Source organism: Dasypus novemcinctus, chromosome 14 (genome assembly GCF_030445035.2).
Source record: "Dasypus novemcinctus isolate mDasNov1 chromosome 14, mDasNov1.1.hap2, whole genome shotgun sequence".
Classification (NCBI taxonomy): Eukaryota; Metazoa; Chordata; class Mammalia; order Cingulata; family Dasypodidae; genus Dasypus; species Dasypus novemcinctus.
The window spans coordinates 2,677,095-2,693,930 of record NC_080686.1 but is presented as its reverse complement, the minus strand read 5'-3'; the positions used below and the strand labels follow the sequence as shown (position 1 = coordinate 2,693,930).

Sequence of the window (16,836 nt, the reverse complement as noted above, 5' to 3'; positions counted from 1 at the left end):
ATTTTTTTTCAGGGTATGGTACTTTAATATATGTTTTGTTGAATAATTGTGGAAATTATTCTAATTTCTTTTGAGAAAGTAAGATTTTTATTGTCAAAACAAGATATATAAGCCTAGGAGTGATACATAAGTTGCATAGGTGTGAGTCCCTCATTCTAAGCCCCGTGTTAGCAAACCAAAGCTTAAGTTCCTGTCTCTGTAAGTGCTCCTTTTCCAGAACCTGAATCCTGAGAATGACGAATCAACACTCAACAGCTCCCTTTTTCTTTGTAGTTTAGTTCCTCTAAGTCAAGGTTAAGTCAAGTAAGGAAAACTATCTTACCAATAAGATTATTTTCTTTAAGACTTTCTTGTCCTTTTTATAGAAGTCTTTTTGCTCTCACTCTTCTAACATTTTAGAGACTGTAAATTGTCCAATTCATGAATTGTTTTAAAAAGACATGAAATCCATAAAATTAATTTATTTTTTATTTTTTGGGTTTTTTGGGCAATTTTGTCTATGAGGAGAGGATCCAAATTTGACTGCTAATGTCTCTGGAGTCAGGAAGACAGACAAATCACCTGCTGAACCCTTTGTGTTTTCTTTTCTCCCCACCAACTCCAATGCTCATGGATGAGTTCCTATCAGATCTGAGCTCCACTATTTTGTTTGAGCCTTTTGATCTCATTAGCTGTCAGTCCAAAGGTGAGTGGGTTAATTTTATTGATGAAAAATTTCAAATTTTGAGCCTGAGTCCCTAGCCTTCTTTTACAGAACAGTTTCATTTCTGCAACTACTAGTTTCTTTGTCCTGCGCACAAGGTAAAAAATGAAATGATAAAAATGGGATCTTCATGTTTATCTAAAACTTTTATTCTCTACATTCTGGCATACTGGCATTTTACAAGTTTAAAATTTATAGGGTTGGAAGTTGTATCAATCTAACAAAATGGCAAAATCTCACCAAGACAACCTGGAATTTTGGAGTTAATTTTGGAAAATATCCAATTAGAAAAATTACTCATCACTTTAAAAAATCACCTCCAAAAGTAAACAGATGAATGGAATGCCTATGTGAATTGGTACTAAGAATTTACTAATATAATACAAGATTTAAAATAGTTCCATTAAAGAAATCTTTGGAAAAGGCAAATGAGAAATTGTAAACTCAGGATTTCTTTTTTTTTATGTCTGACAAATAGCTAAATTATTTTTAATTGAAGTTATAAGCTATTTGTGTCTGTCTGTAGGTTTAATTTATGTCATTTTCCTAACTCCAAATAGTATTACCAAAGTAATTTGAGAAATTTCTTTAAAGTTTTCTATTCAAGTTGGCTTAAAGATAAACAAACATTTATTCATAAATTAATACTTTCATAATTCCAGAAATTAAGAAAAACAAACTTCTAATATTTACAGTGAAAACAGAGAATGCATAAAACTTTTGAAAAAAAATAAAGTTCACATAATTCATGTAAAACCTAGGCAACTAGGTCTGATTGAATATTATTATCTAAATAAAATTGCTATGTATTTGGAATTATCAATATTAAGCAGAATATAAGCATGCAATTTTATTCTAGCTTGGTGTGTTCTTCCTAAATATATGCAGTGTTCTAATAAAATAATATAGATATTTACTAGATCCTTAAGATGATCAAAAAATGTAAATTGAGTTTTGAAGAATGTTGTGTTGAAGGCAGTTTACATGATCTTTTTGATAACAAATATGTAAGGTATGGAGGATGTATTTTGTTAAGGGAATGGAAAACAGTTTTGTCTTAAAATAAAATGACAGTTTGTTACAGGAATATGTTTATCATTCCTGGATATAGAAAGTTGTAGAATGTTTTCAGAAAAGGGATTCTATCTGTCAAGATCAAGAGTGGTTAAGATTTGATAGGTTTGACTGAGGACTTGGCCCAGTGGTTAGGGCATCCGCCTCCCACATGGGAGGTCCCCAGTTCAAACCCCAGGGCCTCCTCAACCCGTGTGGAGCTGACCCATGAGCAGTGCTGATGCACGCAAGGAGTGCTGTGCCATGTAGCGGTGTCCCCTGTGTAGGGGAGTCCCACGCACAAGGAGTGAGCCCCAATAGGAGAACCACCCAGCATGAAAGAAAGTGCAGCCTGCCCAGGAATGGTGCCACACACACGGAAAGCCGTCACAACAAGATGACGCAACAAAAAGAAACAGATTCCCATGCCGCTCACAACAGAAGCAGACAAAGAAGACGCAGTAAATAGACACAGAGAACAGACAACTGAACTGGGGCGGGAAAGGGGAGAGAAATAAATAAATAAATAAATAAACAAACAAATAAGATTTGATAGGTTTATCAGATTTTTAAGACTTTTATTAACAGACAGTATATTCATGCAAAACTAGTATTTGATTTTCTTTCCATTACAATGACAAAGTATCCTTGGATTATTGGTCTGCTCTTAATGAGAATTAATAAAAGATTTTTCTAAAATATCTGAGTAACCCATTTAGAGGGAAAGATTTTTTAACTTTGAAAAATCTGTGCTATGTATTCTTTATATAATCATCTTTTAATTGTTTTAGAGAACAGCTCTCTTTTGAAGTAATTTTTTTACCATCATGCTACCTCCCCTCCTTATTTTTAAAAATATTTTGTCACTTTCATTAAGTAAGGAACTAGATATTGTTTCACATTTTCCCATGATCCTATTTAACTAAATGTTAAAACCTGATAACTTTTGATAGTTTCTTTTCAAAAATTTAACCATAAATACTATCTTCTTGATCTTAAACTTTCATTGGGATTTTACAGAGAGCCCTTGGAAAATCACAAAGGAATTTTTCTTTAATCTTGTAAAAAGAGAGTTGATAAACTAGTTAGTTTTATTTGATAGATTATCAGGAGCATAGAAAGTGTTATCCAATAAGAAAGGATTTTGTAAGTTTCTGTTAAATTACAGTATAAATGTTATTAATATAGGAGAGCTGATGTGGGTCAGTTGTTGAGAACAGGCTTCCCATATTCAAGGTCCTGGGTTCAATTCCCACCACAGTATCCTCAAAAAACATTATTAATATAAACATTTCTATAATTATATAAAGTTCTTTGAGACTTATCAGCATCCTCACTGTCCATGAGTTGTCCAAGTATTGATAAATGTGATATTAGACAATAGTATTTTTGGTTATAAGTTCTGTTATTCTTAAAACAATGTTTTATGAACACTCATCTGATTGTTAACTTTTGTAAAACAGCAATAAGTTCATGGACATTTTAAGTTTTCCGTCATCTATAGATAGTTTTTATTCTGATGCGTCCCTGAAAACACTTGGAATCAGCTACAGGCCAGTGTGCTTCACCTTCAACATTAAGGACTGTCTCAGAGACCTATGCCAAGTACTCTGAGGCATCAGCTTCTAAAGACATTCCTTAAATAAGATTGAGAGCACACCACTGTACTGAGTCAAGATCTTCAGAATTTTAGTGAAGAACTCATAGGTTCATGAGCTGGATAACAAAAATTTAGTGAAGCGATTAATTACTTAGGGCTAAATGAACTGATAAAGAATGATCATAGTTTTCTTTGGATTATTGCAAATATTTTATTTTTCTATTCTCTAGATACAAGGGATCCTTTACTGAATTAAGCTATCTATAATTTGTAAAACATTCATCTTTATTTTCTTGCCTGACCCCTCCAGCATTTGAAAACTCTTAATATTCTTAAATTTATGGTACTATAGTTTCCTACATTCAATCAGAATCTGTTTTCCTTGTTAACATGAGGTAATTGGAGTATATGATTATATAACCACGTCTCAGTGATGTTAATTCAAGAATACAGGGGAAACCACAAATCTATTGCATATTAAAGTCCCCACCTTGATGCAGTTGTCTGGGCTTACTCAAATTGTGTTAAAGCATCAGCAGAAACTGCCAAATTCGTCAAAGCCTCAGCAAGCTTAACTAACATTTTTCCTCCAGAAAACCAACTTCTTATGAGATCCTTCTATTCACCTAAAATGCCTCAATGTTCTTAACCCTGCTACTCTGCTACCTTCATCCAATGAGGGGATAACCATGACTGTAAATTGGTAACTTCAAAATGAATGACTCCATACACGTTCTAATGATCAACCCAGATGTCAATCTATTTATTAATGTTTTTTATGCTATAAATTTTAATGGTATGTTCCAAACAGGCTATATACCACCTACCGATTGAATAAGGTAGTCTTTACAGTTTTCTTCTGCCATAAAGGATGAACTCTGTGCTTTTACCCAAACTTGCTTTTGATCAGAAGGAAATCCTGTTAACATACAGAATTATTTCATGCTATGGAAGCAAAGTGGGTTCCTCACTTCTGGTATGCTAGTGGAAAATTGTGAACAAGTAAATTATCTCCTGTATGACATTTTACTCTTATCTTCTGTTGTCATTGTTAAGATAAATGCTAACACAAAATATATTTTAAATGGCACTTGCACATTTTTATGTGAAAACAGCCCCTACTAAAACAGCTGTAATTATAAACTTAAATCAATATTGAATAAATTAACTGAAGAACCTAGTACTTCCTGTCTCAAAATTTTACCTTTAGCCATCTGTTTATTCATAGCATTCCTTTTGGAAAACACAAATTATCCCCATATGAAATTGTTCCTAGCAAACTTACCTCTGGGCATAAATTGAGAACTGATCACTTATTGTCACACCATGAAATAACCCAATTTGCAAATCCTTAAAGTGTTATGCCAAAAATTATCTTCAACAAGTAAGGGATACCTTTCCTGTCTCACATGACAGACACTCCACTAAGCATAATCTGTCATCAGGATAATGGGTCTACTGGAAATGACAGACAACAGACACCCCTAGATCCTCTTTAAAAGGAACTCTGCCAAGCACTCCTAACTTCTGATAATGCAACTTAATTATACAGTGTTGAACCATGGGTCCACATTACTCAACTAAAAAAGTTCCATCAGACTCCGGGACTACTTATGGAGACTTAAAAATCAAACTAACCAGAAAGGGGAGTAGACAAAGTCACAAAGTAAACAACTTATTCCCAAGGTGACAGATCAATTCCTAATATAAACAAGTCCATACAAAGACTCTACCTTACTAAAATTTATAATGCATAAAATCTTTATATTTTCTTATGCTTTGTCCTTGCACTGGCCTGGAAAGACAATGCTATTGTATGCTTCTCCAAGGACATTTCAAAGGAGGTAACATTACATATTGTTGGAATTGTTACCACAAGCCCTGATATATGTACATTACAAAGGATCCCATTATTCTACCCATGACAAGATTTTTTATTCCAAATGCTTGTCTCTTTGGATCAAATTGCACCATTTGTTTCCTATCAAATATAAATACCAGACTTAAGACTCTCTTTATTCTGCTTCATGATTTCTTGGACCTGTAAACAGGAATTAAGAATTAACAAAAGTTTATGATTACTGAATCATTACATAGATGCTTTTTTTCCCCTTATTTTATCAGTTTATTATAGAATTGCCCAAAGCTAATACCTGAAATTACTGAAACTGCCTAGATCAATCTCACCCTTCTTTATGGTTATTTCAAACTAGCCTCACTTTTATGTATACTTATTTTTATAGTTTTTATTCTAAATTAACCTTACATTTTTATTATTTCAAGACTGGACTTGTGTATATTTACTATTGTGATTATAACTACTCTATCTGCCCCTGTTTGAATCCATAAAACCTTAAATCCTCAAAATCAAGGAGGCAGATTTTTGGGACCTTGCTAGACCAATGATCTCTTTGCTAGCTAAGCAAATAAATTTCCTCATTTGGAACCCCAGCATCTCAGGAATTGATCTTTAAAGTATATTGGAAGAAAAGAACCTGCTTTTGCTCAGTATAGACATAACTGGTTGACAGAATTATAAAGATATGACAGAATAATAATAGCCCACATGCCCCACAAACTATAAGTTACCTTAGCATTGCATGTCCACATTCAGGTTTAAGATACTGGGTCTGCAAAAGATTGACAGCACAAATTTGGTCAGCTCTTCATTTGCACTGTTAATAACACAGATTCTTGGATAATAAGGACAAAAGACAGCATTTCTAGTAATGAATTTATAAACAAGATCATCTTGACTGAAGTTATATTGTTCTTCCAGACAGTATTTTTATTGTGGAAATTTTATCAGATATTTGCCTGGGCAATAAATTACCTTAATAGCTGATAAACGTCTGGGAAGTGTGTGCTTGGTCTTCTCGTGGTTCCTTAGGAATTTATAATAAATCAGAGACTTCTCACTGGAATACTCCCCTCAATCTACAGTGTCAGGCAAAACAGGATTTACCCAGGGAGTTATGATTTTGGTTTGCCTCTTTTGGCAGATTGCTGCTTCCTTAACTTGGGTTTAACACAGATGAAAACAAGATTAGATATTTATCAATCACAATTGGGGAAATTACTGAATCTACTGTTAGAGCTAGAGCTGCACAGCAAGTCATTAAATTTATTAAACTTGTTCTAGACAATAACATTGCAAAACTTTTTACTAAGCTTAAACAAGGCATTTTTGCCATTGCCAATACCATCTGTTGTACCTGGGTACACAATTCTTGGGAATCTGAGACACAATGGCATGAATAATTAAATAAACCATACAGTTTAAACATATAAGACCATCATTAAAACCCTGATTTGATTGCACTGATTTCAGTTAGGTCAAATCATGGATACTGGGCTTAGGAGCATTCTATAAGGTAGGCATTTGGGCCTTTCATCACTCATAGTACTCATTTTGGTCTCCCTGGTGCACTGTTTTCTCTCAAGCGTTTTGAATGTGTGTCCCCAGCCACTTGTGATCCAGTAAATGACTTCTTTCTTGTCAGGGATGACATAAAAATGATGATCATGGAAAAACTGACATCATGACAGTCTATGAGCACAACATGAAAACACTCTTGAAGTACTACTCCAAGACCTTGGGCCTTAACTCTAAATAGGCTCAAGTCCTTAAATTTTTTTAAAAAATTGTCTTTTTTTTCAATGTTACATTTAAAAAATGAGGTCCCCATATATCCCCCCACCCTCCTCATCCCACTTTTCCCACAACAACCTCTTCCAACATCATGGTACATTCACTGCCCTTGGTGAATACATCCCTGAGCACTGCTGCACCACATGGCCAATGGTCCACACTATAGTTTACACTCTCCCCCAGTCCACCCAGTGGGCCATGGGAGGACATACAATGTCCAGTAACTGTCCCTGCAGCACCACCCAGGACAACTCCAAGTCCTGAAAATGTCCCCACATCACTTCTCTTCTTCCCACACCCGACCCTCAGCAGCTACCATGGCCACTTTCTCCATCTCAATGCTAAGAACAAGATACAAGTGGGGAAAACTGTTAAATAAATTTAGCTGGCCCTAGATGCCCAGCTCAACATCAGCAAACTGAAGCTTAATTTAGTTTCTAGCTCTTGTAAATGCTCCTGAAACATAATAACCTGCCATAACTTGCCAGCTCCTTTCCTCTCTTCCTTCTCCAGGAATCTTGATCTGTTCTGTTTGTTTTTGTGCAGAATTTTATCCCCAGCACCTATGGTTTGTTTAAATTCTCTTCCTCACACAGTGCCCCATTTTACTACACTTTGCATTTCTGGGACTCTCCCGTCTAGCAGCAGTTTACTTCAACCCTCCCACTCCATTTTTCTCTGTGAGGTTTTTCCACCCAAGTCTCTTCCCTGCTAGGTCATCTTGCATCTGAGAGTTAGAGAGGGTAATTTCAGAAAGGTGAGTCCCCCAGAAAAGCCCCGTTCTGCATTTAAGGAATTCCACCAACAGTGACTGGATTGAGTGAGTGCACCACTTGGCCACAGTCCTTCAGCTATGCTTTTACTCCCCGCCCCCCAAAATGGGAGCCCTTTTGTTTTCAGCACTCCTCAGCAGCTTGTTTTCGGCACTGAGTCTCTTTGCCTGTGTCTGTGTGGGTTTCCAACTCACTGCTGTGAGTTCCTCTAAAATCGGTTTCTCCAGTGAGAGGGATTCAGGCTGCTTTCTGCCTCTGGAGAACCCCCGAGCTTTGCTCGGGACCAGTTAAGAGGGAAGGGAAGACGACTTGAAGGTTCTGGATGGGAGTTCCCTACCTGCTTTTTTTTCTTTCTTCTATTCAGCATTCGTGGAGTCCTCCAATCTCTATCATCCTCCAGCGGATCTGTTGAGGATATGGCTTCTGTCGCTGTGCTGATGACGTCACCCCCACTATTGAATTTTTTTAAAGAGGTACCAGAGATGGAGCACAGGACCTAGTACATTGAAGGCAAGCGTTCAGCCCCTTAGCTGTGTCTGCATCCCAATGAGAATTGGTGTTTGGTTTTTTTTTCATTTGTTTGTTTTGTTTTTAAAAGGTACCAGGGATTGAATCCAGGACATTGTTCGTGGGAAGAAGGAGCTCTGCAACTTTAGCTACATCCACTCCGTCACTGATTTCTTTCTAACTTTATCTCAACTTCAAAAATAAAATAATAGACAAAATTAATTAACAAATTACGGAACCATTAATCTAAAAAAATCTAAAAAAAATCTTATTTAATCCTAAAAACAAACTCAATTGTCTCTCCAGTGTTAAGAAAGATAGAAATTCGTTAAATATCATGATCAATGTCTCCTTCTTAAAGAAGAAATTTAAGAAAAAAATGGTTAATCATATTCATATCTCATAAAACTAAAACCATATATTTTTTATCTTTAGCATTGATATAGTACCTAATTTACCTTTCCTACAAAAATATTGCAATACTACGGGTAGCTATGATCTATTAATTATATTAGTTGTATTTTTCCTATTTATTAATATCACCAGATTCTTAACAACTTGTAACTGAAGTACATTTTTGTATTTCTATTATTAACCATACTCCCCATCTACCCCAAAATCACTATTTTGTACATCTCCCAGATTATCCTATAGCCGTCTTTCAAGTAACATTAACCTCCCTAGACTACATGTTTCAACTACAATCCCAGGTTATAAATAAGCAGTGTGTGTGATAGTCGTTATAATGTGCTACTCTCAACTCTAACCATTACAACATATTTACAATTGACCTTATTAAACATTCTACATACATTCAATATCAGCTCCGCCTTCTTAACCACGATTCTGTCTCCTACTGACCTATACTCTATAGTGTAATTCCATTAGCTTACTAATTGTATTTCGTCCATATCAGTGAGATCATACAATTTTCTTCATCCTTTCATTTCTGTCTTATTTCACTCAACATACTATACTCAAGATTATTCCTTGTTTCATATGCATCCCAATTTCATTTCTTGATACACCTGAACACTATTCAATTATATGTATATGACACCTTTGGTTATCCATTCATTGGTTGATTTGGCATTTAAGCTGTTTCCATCTTTCAGCAATTGTGAGTAATGACACTATGAACATGGGTGTCCAATACTTTTTAGCACACTTGCTTTCAGTCCTTCTGTATATATTCCTAGTGGTAGGACTGCAGAATCATAGGGGAGTTCCATAATTAGCTTCCTGAGGGACCACCAAATCATTCTTCACAAAGGCAACACCATTTAAATTCCCAAGAACAGTTAAGTTGTGTTCATATTTCTCGACATCCTCTCCAGCACCCATAGTTTTGTTTTTTAAAATAATTGACATTCTGTAAGGCATGAAAACTTATCTTATTGTAGTTTTGATTGGCACCTCCCTAATAGCTAGTGATGCTGAGCATCTTTTCAAGAGCTATTTTGGCCATTTATATTTCCTCTTTGGAAAAATGTCTATTCAAGTCTTTTACTCATTTTTAAATTATGTTTTCTTTCTGTGATTATGTGTTCCTTTTATATACATGGAAATGAAACTCTTGTTGGATATGTGGTTAATCAAGGTTTTCTTCCATTGAATTCACTGTCTTTTCACCTTCTTTAAAAAATTGTTTTAAACTCAAAAATATTTCATTTTGAGGAAGTCCTAAGTCCTATTTATCAATAATTTTCTTTCATTCCTTCTGTTTTGGGTGCAAGTTCCAAGAAACCACCACTTCCCACAAAATCTTAAAGTTGTTTCCCTACATTTTCTTCTAGGAGCTTTATGGTTCTATTTTATGCATTTAGGTTCTTGCCCTATTTTCAGTTAATTTTTGTATAAGATATGTGTAGCAGTTTGATATCGTCATTATTGTAAATGGAAATTTTTTCTTTATTTCCACCTCAGTTTGCTCATTAGTAGTATATAGAAACTCTTTATTTTTTACATATTAATCTTGTATCTGCCATTCTGCTGAAATTATCTATTAGTTCTAGTGTTTTTGTTGTGGATTTTTCAAGGTTTTCTAAGATATGATCATATCATTGTGGAATAGTCAAAGTTTTACTTCTTCCTTTCCTATTTGGGTCCCTTTTATATCTTTTTTTTCTCTTTATTTTTTTAAATGTTAAATTAAAAAATATGAGCTCCCATATACACCCCATCCCCCTCACTCCACTCCTCCCATATCAACAACCTCTTTCATCATCATGGGATATTCATTGCATTTGGTGAATACATTTTGGAGCACTGCTGCACCACATAGATAATGGTTTACATTGTAGTTTACGCTTTCCCCCAGTCCACCCAGTGGACTATGGCAGGACATACAATGTCCAGCAACTGTCCCTGCAGTACCACCCAGGACAACTCCAAGTCCTGAAAATGCCCCCACATCATATCTTTTCTTCCCTTTCCCTACCCTCAGCAGCTACCATGGCCACTTTTTTCATATCAATGATACATTTTCTTCCATTGCTAATCATAATAGTTCCATAGTAGAATATCAGTAAGTCCACTCTAATCCATTCTCTATTCCTCTATCCTGTGGACCCTGGGATGGTTACATCCACTACACCTCTATATTGAGAGGGGGCTTAGATTCCACATGGATGATGGATGCAGTTCTCCTGCTTGTAGTTGTAGGCACCCTTGGCTCCCTGGTGTGGTTGTTGACCTTCTTCACCCCCCTGTTAGCTGGCCAGGGTAAATCCAATAAACCAGAGGGTAGGAGTTGAAAGTCTGTTGAGGCTCAGGGCCTGGCTATCACATAGACAGTTCAGAGATTCAGGTCCTCTGAATATACACCAACCCTAGTGCCAACCACAGGTCCAGTAAAAGTAACAGAAGAGGCATGTGTAGAAACATCACATCTGAGTCCAACTCCATCACACTCAGGAACACAAACTCCAAAGTAGAGCCAACTGATATGGCACTGAACTCCAGAGCCACCTTCCATGACCATAGAAATTGTGCATCTCTGTAACCCTCAGAAGAACCAATATCTGGGCTTATATCTACTTTGGCTGTCCCTGGGACACTGCTGAGCCGTGCATAAGCATGACACCCCTCTGATGACCCCCTGACTCTTTTTTGGAGACTCAGCCATATAAACTCATTTGTCCTTTCCATTTCCCCCTTTTATTCAAGGTCAAAAAGCAGTTTTTAACACCTGATATTACATATAGGCTGAGATATTCTGAAGGTCTGAGTTGACCCTTTTATTCAAAGTCTTTTTCTAGTTACATCATCAGCTGGTGCTTGGTAGTAATCCCTCGGTACCAGGGAGGCTCATCCCCAGGAGTCAAGTCCCACACTGGGGGGAAGGTAATGCATTTACCTTTTATATCTTTTACTTGCCAAATTGCTATATCTAGAACATCTAGCACAATATTGAATAAGAGCAGAAATAGTGGATGTTGGAGATTTGGGCCCGAAGGGTATTGGGAATGAAACAAAGAGAAAGAGAGAATGAAACAAAGAGAAAGAAAGAGAGACAGCTGGAATCAGGGGGTCTGCAAATAGAGACTCCTCAGACAACCTTATTGTTTACAAGGGGCTCTCTATGTACCCTGTCTATGTGAGAACAAGCAGCAGCATGCAGTTAACTATTAGCATTACTCATAATCTAAGGAACTAAAAAAATCTTATCTCAAAGTACAAAGTCTAAGTGTTCTATCTAATTACAAAGTGTATGTGCTCATCTTTTCTTTCAGCCTGTAACAGCTTTTTCCTCTTTGCTTGAAACTCTTAACTGCCGTATTCCTTAGGTTGCAAGTGTAGCCATGGAAACAGCACATCTCCCCTTGCGAGACCACTGTGCCTTAGTTTCCAACAAGTGGACATCCTTGTTTTTTCCTAATCTCTTTGGGGAAAATGTTCTTTTGCCTTTCAATACAATGTTAGACATGGGTTTTTCACATATATACTCTTGTCATATTGAGAAGGTTTCCTTTTATTGCTATATTTTGGAGAGTTTTTATCAAGAATGGGTGTTGTATTTTGTCAAATGCCTTTTCTGGATTATTTGAGATAAGTGATTTTTTAAAAGATTAATTTATTTATTTCTCCCCCCTCACTGTTTATGCTCACTGTCTTCTCTCTGTGTCAGTTCATTGTATGCTCTTCCTTATTTTAGGAGGCACCAGGAACTGAACTCAGGACCTCTCATGTGGCAGGGAGGTGTTAAATCACTTAAGCCACCTCTGCTCCCTGCTTGTTGTGTCTCTTCTTGTGTTTTCTTGCTGTCTCTTTGTTGCATCATCTCACTGTGTCATCATCTTGTGTCAGCTCCCTGACTTGTTTACCTTCTTTAGAAGGCACTAGAAACAGAACCCATGACCTCCCACATGGTAGGTGGGCACCCACCCGCTTGAGCCACATCTGCTTCCCTCAAGTAATTTCATTTATCTTCAATTTTTAATGTGGTATATTACATTAATTGATTTTCTTACATTGAGCCATCCTCACCTATCTGTTATAAAACCCATATGATCAGCGAGTAGAAGTCGCTCAAACAGTTGAGCACCTGCTTCCCACATGGAAGGTTTTGCGTTCAGTTCCTGTGCCTCCTAAATACAAAAACAAACAATAAGCAAACAATGGAAAAACTAACTCAGGGGAGTGAATGTGGCTCAGTGGTTGAGTGCTAACTTCCCACATAAGAGATCCTAGCTTAAATCCCTGGCACTATTACCTCAAAAAATATATATATGATCATGGCATATAATTTTAATGTGTTTTTAAAATTTTGTTAGAAAGTATTTTGTTGAAGATTTTTGCATCTATATTCACTAGAGATATTAGTCTATAATTATATTTTTTCTTAATATTTTTATTTGGCTTTAGTATTAGGGTGACGGCTTCAGAAACTGAGTTTATAAGCATTCTTCCTGTTCAATTTTGTGGAAAATGTTAAGGAAAAGTGATATTAGATCACCTTTGATAGATTGGTAGAATTCACTGAAACCATCTGGTCTTGGGCCTTTCATTTTGGGGAGGTTTCTGATGACTGTTTCATTTTTTTACTTGTTTAGGTCTTCAATTTCTTCTAGGGTCAGTGTGGGTTGTTCATGGGTTTTGAAGAATTCATCTATTCCATGAATATTGTCAAGTTTGTTGGCATACAGTTTTTAATAGTATACTCCTTGATATTTTAATTTCTGCGCAGTCAATGTTAATATCCCCTATCTCATTTCTGATTTTATTTGCATCTTCTTTTTTTTTTTTTTTTGTTTAAACTAGCTAAGGATTTTTCAATTCTGTTAATCTTATCAAAGAAACACATTTTGGTTCTGTTGATTCACTCTTTTGGCTATCTTCATTATCCATCTTATTTATTCCTGCTATAATCTTTATTGATTCTTTTCTTCTGCTTGCTTTTGGGTTGACTTGCAGCTCTTTTACTAGTTCCTCCAGATGTGCAGTTATGTCTTTGAATTTAGCTCTTATTTTTTTAAAGTAAGCATTGAAAGCTATAAATGTCATTCTCATTTCATTCTCAGCACTGTCATAATTTTTTTAGGAGAAACGGGGGTTTGAACCCATGACCTCATACATTGGAAGCAGGTCCTCAACATCTTTAACTATACCTGCTCCCCAGACACAATTATTATTTGCTGTGTCTTTGTTTGCATTCATCTTGGGATATTTACTGACTTTGCTTGCAATGTTTTTGAATCACTGATTATTTGAGTGTATTTTTTAATGTACATGTATTTGTGAATTTTTCCTTTCTCTACCTGTTAATAATTTCTAACTTAGTTCCAATATGATCAGAAGGAGTGCTTGCTTTAATTTCAATCTTTTAAAATTTATTGAGATCTGACTTATATCCCAACAAAAGGTCTACCCTGGAGAAAGTTTAATGAGAACTTGAGAAGAATGCATATCTTGTTGTTTTGGGGTAGATTCTTCTATAAATGTATGACTGGTCTACCATTTATCATATTATTCAAGCTCTCTGTTTCCTTATTTATCCTCTGACCATATGTTCTATCCAATGCAGAGAATGGTGTGTTGAAATTTCTAACTTTTAATGTAGAGATATCAATTTCTCCCTCCAGTTTTGCTAGTGTTTGCTCATGTGTTTTGGGGCACCTAAGTTAGATGCATAAGTATTTATTATTGCTATTTCATCTTGGTGATTTGTCCCATTTATAAATATTCAGTGACCTTCTTCATCCATTATAACATGCTCGCATTTAAAAATCTATGTTTTGCAATATTAGTATCAATACTCCAGGTGTCTCTTTTTTTAAAAAAAGATTTATTTTACTTATTTCTCTCCCCTTCCTCCCCATTGTCTGCTTTCTGTGTCCATTTGCTGTGTGTTCTTCTGCATTTGCTTGCATATTATCCAGCAGCACTGGAAAACTCTTGTCTCTTTTTTGTTGTGTCATCTTGCTGCATCAGCTCTCCATGTGTGCAGCACCATACCTGGACAGGCTGCACTGTTTTTTTTGTGTGTATGTGCAGTGCTGCTCTCCTTATGGGGCACACTCCTTGCACACTGCACGTGGGGCTCCCCTATGCAGGGGACACCCCTGCATTGCATGGCACTCCTTGCACACATCAGCATTGCATGTGGGCCAGCTCACCACATGGATCAGGTTTGAACCCTGGACCTCCTATGTGGTAGGCAGACGCTCTATCAGTTGAGCCATGTCCGCTTCCCCCAGGTCTTTTTTGATTATTATTTGCACGGAATAGTTTTTTCCAAACTTTCAATTCCATCCTTATTTTGTACTTGCATCTAAAGCGAGTTTCAAGTTTCTGGGAAAGTGGCTTTGTTGTAGGTAGGAAATGTCCAGCTCTCTCACAAAAAATGGCTAATAAGGGGTAAAATCATACCCAAGTGAGCTGTTTTGGGAATCCATAGAGCAGAAAGGTTCAGGGCATTGATCTGGAGGGAGACAGACAAACAGATAAAGAACCCAAGAAAAAACCATGAACAGCTCTATAGAGCTGCTATACTGCAGTGGGGGAATTCCTGTCTTGCATGTAGAAGGTTGCTGGTTTGAATCCTGATACCACATAAAAGAGGGGATCCAGGGAGAGTTAAGACAGGCACCTAGCACCTCATGATAGGGAGCTCACAGACTGAATTTTTACTGTTTTGTATTGGATTTTATTGGATTTTTTCCTTCCTTTTTCCTTTATTTGCTGTAACTGGGTCCATCACCTGCAGAGGTCAGTCTGTGAGGTGATTAACTGATGAGCCCCAACAGCCATTGAGAATGTCTCTAGGGCCCTATGAGGGAAGGCTGTTTATTCTGGGTTATTTCTTCATTGCTGCTTATTTCTAGTTTGGTTTTTTCCCTTTCTTTGTTTCTTTTTTTCTTCTTTTACTTATTTTTCAGCCTACTTTATTTCTCTTTCTTCATCTTTCTGTCTTGTGACTTCTGTTGCTTTTCTTCCATTCCACCACTACATGTTTGGTCTTCATTTTTTTTCTTTTCCTCTCTCCTTTTTCCCTTTTCTATTCTCTTAATTGTTTGGCCTTATCTCTACTTTTTTCCCTCTCTGTTTTGTTTCTTGTTTTAATTTTTTCTAATCATCTGTCTCACTCATTAATTCATTTTAATTTTTCTCTCTACTTTGTCTCATCTTATTATTTTTTATTCCACCTCTTTTTATTCTTATTCCTTTGAATATCTTATGATTTTAAATTGTATTACTTAGTTTCCTAGTTCTTGCATGGTTCCTCTTCTATCTTTATTGTATTATTATTACTACCATTTTTTTCTCTTCTTATCTCTTTTATTTTCTCTGGTCCTAATTTTTTTTCAAGGGAACACAGACAACTAAAAGGATATAGAATAAAAGGAACCAATCATCAACAATTAACCTTACCATGCACAAAGAAATAGAAAAATAAAACCCTAGAGTAGAAAGAGAAGCTAACCAAGCAAATAAGCCCATCAAGATAAACAGATGCCCAGACTTCAACAAAAAATTACAAACCATTCTAAGAAAAAATAGGAAGATATGGCTCAGTCTAATGAACAAACTAAAAAGCAGGAGAAAATGAAAATTTGGAACAATTAATCAAGGATGTCCAAACAAATATCATGAATCAACTTAGTGAAGTGAAGGAAGAGATTAAAGATATTAAGAAGACACTGGGAGAAGATACTGAAGAAATTGTAAACATACATTAAAAGATAAGAGATATGATGGTGAGGAATGGCACAATCCAAAAAATCAAAAATACAATGGAGGCACACAACAGCAGATTTGAAGAGGCAGAGGAAGAATTAGTGATGTTGAAGTCACTACATCTGAAATCAAACAAAAATTGATCAGATAGATAAAAAGATAGAAAAATTCCAGCAGGGACTCAAGGACTTGAATGACAATGAGAAATGCAAAGTATATGCATTATAAACATCCTAGAGGAAAAAGAGAAGGGAAAGGAGACAGTAGGAGGAAATAGTGGCTGAACACTTCCCAATCCTTAATAGAAGGGAGATGGATTTACATGTCCAAGAAGCACAGCACACCCCAATCATTGTAAGTCCCAACAGGC

General features: G+C 36.1%; 1 protein-coding gene across 5 annotated transcripts in view; it reads right to left on the bottom strand.

Moving 5' to 3' along the window:
* The window catches only part of LOC101430177 (zinc finger protein 709-like), a 47,417-nt gene extending 39,184 nt beyond the window's left edge, over positions 1-8,233 (bottom strand). The window contains exons 1-3 of one of the 5 annotated variants that reach the window (XM_058275452.1): positions 8,119-8,220; positions 5,946-5,986; positions 4,184-4,275 (exon numbers count right to left, since the gene is read on the bottom strand). The gene's annotated coding sequence lies outside the window, so the exon portion shown is untranslated. Of the gene's footprint in view, positions 1-4,183; positions 4,276-5,945; positions 5,987-8,118 lie in introns of all 5 variants that reach the window. The other 4 variants (XM_058275454.1, XM_058275459.1, XM_058275453.2 and 1 more) reach the window with 4 other exon arrangements.
* Between the last annotated feature and the right edge of the window lie 8,603 nt (positions 8,234-16,836).